This window comes from Halichoerus grypus, chromosome 12, assembly GCF_964656455.1.
Source record: "Halichoerus grypus chromosome 12, mHalGry1.hap1.1, whole genome shotgun sequence".
Lineage (NCBI taxonomy): Eukaryota > Metazoa > Chordata > Mammalia > Carnivora > Phocidae > Halichoerus > Halichoerus grypus.
In genome coordinates, this window is record NC_135723.1 from 38,666,234 (window position 1) to 38,670,980 (window position 4,747).

The 4,747-nt window shown below is 36.6% G+C and overlaps 1 pseudogene; it reads left to right on the forward strand.

The window, feature by feature from the left end:
- Nucleotides 1-422: 422 nt before the first annotated feature.
- Nucleotides 423-1,214, forward strand: LOC118550529 (large ribosomal subunit protein uL30 pseudogene; annotated as a pseudogene).
- The last annotated feature ends 3,533 nt before the right edge of the window (nt 1,215-4,747 follow it).

Here is a 4,747-nt window from a genome sequence, read left to right on the forward strand (position 1 = left end):
ACTGTAAAAGAAAACCACTTCTTAATGAAAATCAGTATTTACTCATTTCTCATGAAATATTATCCTCAAGGGAATGAAATAGATTTTAATCTGTCGATTCTATGGGGGGAACTAAATAACTAATTAACATTATTATTTATCAAGTAGTCAATATGTCCTTGTTGTAATACAATCACCATAGGATCAAAGTACATTAAATAATTGAAATACGTAAAACAGGGACAGAATAACTACTATGTTAAATTTTATTAAATAATCATCTAGACAAATTAATGAACAACAAATATTGGGCTACTCAGTCAGCCTAGGAATAAAGTTCCAAAAGATGATGGTGATCTGTGAAATCCTCCTATATGTAGCTTCTGGGACAAAACAGAAAATGTCATCGAAATATCTGGGCTGGCTCTTTTCTGGCTGGAACCATGGAGGGGGCAGAAGAGAAGAAAAAGAAGGTTCCTGCTGTGCCAGAAACCCTTAAGAAGAGGCGAAGGAATTTCACAGAGTTGAAGATCAAGCGTCTGAGGAAGAAGTTTGCTCAGAAGATGCTTCGAAAGGCAAGAAGGAAGCTTATCTACGAAAAAGCTAAGCATTACCACAAGGAATATAAGCCGATGTACAGAACTGAGATTCGAATGGCGAGGATGGCAAGAAAAGCTGGCAACTTCCATGTACCTGGGGAACCCAAATTGGCATTTGTCATCAGGATCCGAGGTATCAATGGTGTGAGCCCAAAGGTATCAATGGTGTTGCAGCTTCTTCGCCTTCGCCGGATCTTCAATGGCACCTTTGTTAAGCTCAACAAGGCTTCAGTTAACATGCTAAGGATGGTGGAACCGTATATAGCTTGGGGGGATCCAGACCTGAAGTCGGTGAATGAATTGATCTACAAGCGTGGTTATGGCAAAACCAACAAGTGAATTGCCCTGACAGATAACACATCGATTGCCCGATCTCTTGGTAAATATGGCATCATCTGCATGGAGGATCTGATTCACGGGATCTATATTGTTGGAAAATGTTTCAAAGAAGCAAACAACTTTTTATGGCCCTTCAGATTATCTTCTCCACGAGGGGGAATGAAGAAAAAGACCACCCATTTTGTAGAAGCTGGAGAAGCTAGCAACGGGAAGACCAGATCAATAGGCTTATTAGAAGGATGAACTAAGGTATCTACCATGATTATTTTTGTAATCTGGTCAGTTAATAAATGATTACTCTCAAATGGAAAACATATATATATATATATCTGGGCTGGTATAGCCAGTATTGATGATGAGAAGGCCTTAATTGTTAGACCTTTACATAACACAGTCAGCATTTTACAATCAATAGTCATGGAAGTACAAATCCTGTCCCAGGGAAAATCTCTTGCTTTCCTTGCTTCTGTTTACTTATCAGGTTCTTACTGAATCTATAATTTATAAGTAAGTGACATGGTTAAAATTTGAATTGAAGACTTTTAACTCTACATTTAGCATTGTCTCCAGAAGATGGTACCATTCATATTCTGACTTTTGATTACTTTATATTAGGGTTTACTAAAACTTCATGTTTCAGTAGAGGAAACAATATTTTCAGGGTTTAATTCCACAGGAACAGGATGTATGCATATATAGTAAATTCTGAATTAGCCATGCCAACAAAAACATTAGCATGAGAAGTGAAAACATCATACTTAGTGTACCACTTGACATGGAGATAGGTCCCACCAGCAAAAAAGTGAATGTGCGTTTCCTTGTCCATTCATGTTTATATGTTTCATGACAAACCTCACCTTCTCATTGTTTCCCACATATTTTCTGTCGAAAATATTTAGTGCCACCCACATTGGGGTTTCCCAAAGCACACATATTCAGAAAACTTGGGGGTTTATCATTCTTTTACTGAACTATTGTCTTAATTACAGAGGAAAATTTCACTTTTGACCAAAAGGCCAAAAAATCCAGTAAACCTTTGGGTTTTTCAGTTACTTTAATAGACATACCTAACACTACCATTTGGACAGTCTTCAGATAAAAAGGTGATTTAGGGGCACCTGGGTGGCTCAGTTTGTTAAGCATCCGACTCTTGATTTTAGCTCAGGTCATGATCTCAGGGTCCTGAGATCAAGTCCCGCATTGGGCTCTGAGTTGGGCTTGGAGCCTGCTTAAGATTCTCAATCTTCCTCTCCCTCTGCCCCTCCCTCTCCTCTAAAAAAAAAAAAAAAAAAAAAGGAAAAGGTGATTTATAAAATAAGTCACATGGAAAGGCCAACCCACTGGATTGGGCACTAAGAACCTCAGGTTCCAACAGAGTTCGCACTACAGGTATGACATGACAAAATTAGGAAATCACCTGGGAGTGTTTTCTTCAAATGGAAAATCAGAGGGCTGGGTTAACTTCTAGAAAATGTCTAGGTTCCTTCCCTTCCATTTCACAATTCATTGACTACTCTAAATTTGCCCATCATGAAAAATAAATTCCAAATAAAATTCATATGTTTATGAAAACATAAGCATCTAAAGTTTAAATATTTCTACTGGGGGGAAAGAAAATAGTTGTCATAATTGTACCTAGTTTTTACATTACTCAAAAAAGCTAAAATAACCTTTATAATACAGCTATGAATTTCTATTTGCTGGAGAAATGTTCAATTGTAACATTACCTATACCTGTACCAAGTAAAACAAAATTATAAATATCTCTTAAACTTGGACATTCTGTAATATTTTTGATAAGCTGACTAAAAGTGTAACTATATTATATGACAGATTACAAAATAACTTCTGAAAATAAGCATCTCACAGATTGTCACTTACTTATCTGAGAACATGTAAAAACAAAGTAATATGAATCATAACATTCACTTTTGAGTAAGACTGATGAAATCAATAGTAAAACCCACATAGCTGAAATGCCCAACTTTGAAAACTAAAAAATTTGTTCATCAGTGTGAATTCTGTCAGCTTTTCTTTTCCAATCCTCCCATTCTTCTTTCTCTATCAAAAAAATATATCCACTGAAGTACATCCTCAGAACCATTAATAGCCAAGTCATTGTGGTCTGACTGAATAATTTGGCACCTTAGTTGAGCCTCCCCCCAGCCCCCCGTAAAAAAGGCAAATAATTTTCAGAAGAATTAAAACATGGCTCTTTCTATTAGTGTTGGCATTTCAGTTCTGTTCAGAGACCCTCTCAAATTTAGCTGGAGATCGTTTCCATGGTAACTGAAGAATGTGCCCTGATGAGTCTTGAAACAGACAAATAAGAATCTTTGCTTCTTACAAGTGGGCAACAATTTAATGCTTAATGCTTAATGCTCTCTAATGCTTAATGGAAGACATTTGAATCTATTTTGGTTTCAGACAAAAGCTGAAAAAAAGCCAGTTCTGTCAATTACACAAGTCTGAAAGGTAGATATTAGTAAAGTTGAGGGTAATACAAGCTGTTTTATCCTTTTCAAGATATAAGAATATATAGGAATATATTATTATCTGACATTAAATGTTTTACACTACCATGAAGAACTTTAAAAATCAATTTTCTTAGTCCAAGCAAATGTATCACTTTCCATTGTCATTGTCAATTTTTTAATTAATTACTTCCTAAGTAATGTAAATGCAGTTTATAAACACTGCAAAAAGTCAAAATGTTGTTTCATTTTTTATGTGTGTGTGTGGGATTTGTTTTTGGTAGAGAAAATTGGGGAAGGGTTAATGGGAAAGTACAAGTCAATATGTGAAGGAAAGAAACACCGACAGACTGTTGAGTTGAGAAATAGGTACAGCCTTTCAAAGTCTAAAAAAAAAAAAAAAACCCATGGACATAAAAAAGAAAATTAGTATTACTCAGGAACAAATCATGGCCCTACCTGAAAGTATTTCTGCATAAACTTTGTAACAAAGATAATGAAAACAGATGAATCTACCCTAATCCAAAAAACAAAATCAACAAAAAGACATTTAACTCCCTAGAGAGGAATCTGTGTCTTTCTTGGTTACCAAGGTAATGACTGTATCTGAGAGGCCCCTGGCTACAAATCCAATCTCTTGAAGACCTTCAGTAGAATCTAAATCATATAGACCCTTATAATGGACTAACCTGTGCTCCCTAGTGCTCAAGCACCTGAGCCTTAGCAAATGAAACTTGTTGCAAAGCAAGGCAAAAATCAAGGTCATTGTTGAAGAATTTGGTTTAAAATTGCTTTCATCTCAACTCTCCACAAGTTAGAACATGTCCACTTGGCATCTTTTAGAACCCTGTGACCCAGGCATTGTAACTGACAGGGTAGCCACTAGACCATATGATGTATTTGTGTGATTTAGAGGGTATCAATGCTGGTGGTAGGGCTCACAGCAAGTAAAGCACGAGCTGGATTGCAGCTACCCTCCACCCCTTCAGCCAGACATATCTGTGCAGTATACAAACTGCACAAGGCAGCCCTAGCACTAGGTCTTGAGTATCAGTGATGAGTAGAACAGGCCAGTGAATACCAACAGAAAAGAAAAAAAAAAAAAAAAAAGATTGGGATCTAGTTGTTTTATAGGACTACTAGTATTTAAACGAATTTGATCAACATTCCTTAAGAACTACCATGTGCCAGGAATATTGTGTAAGGGAGATAAGGATGGGATTTAGGAAGTACAAAAGAACTCTCAAGACATAACTACTTCTTCAAATTCCTACAGTAAGAGACTTTTCGTAGCCTAAGGCCACATTCCTGGGACTACCCACTCTTTCTGAGTTCCTGCCTGAAAAAGCTCCAGGC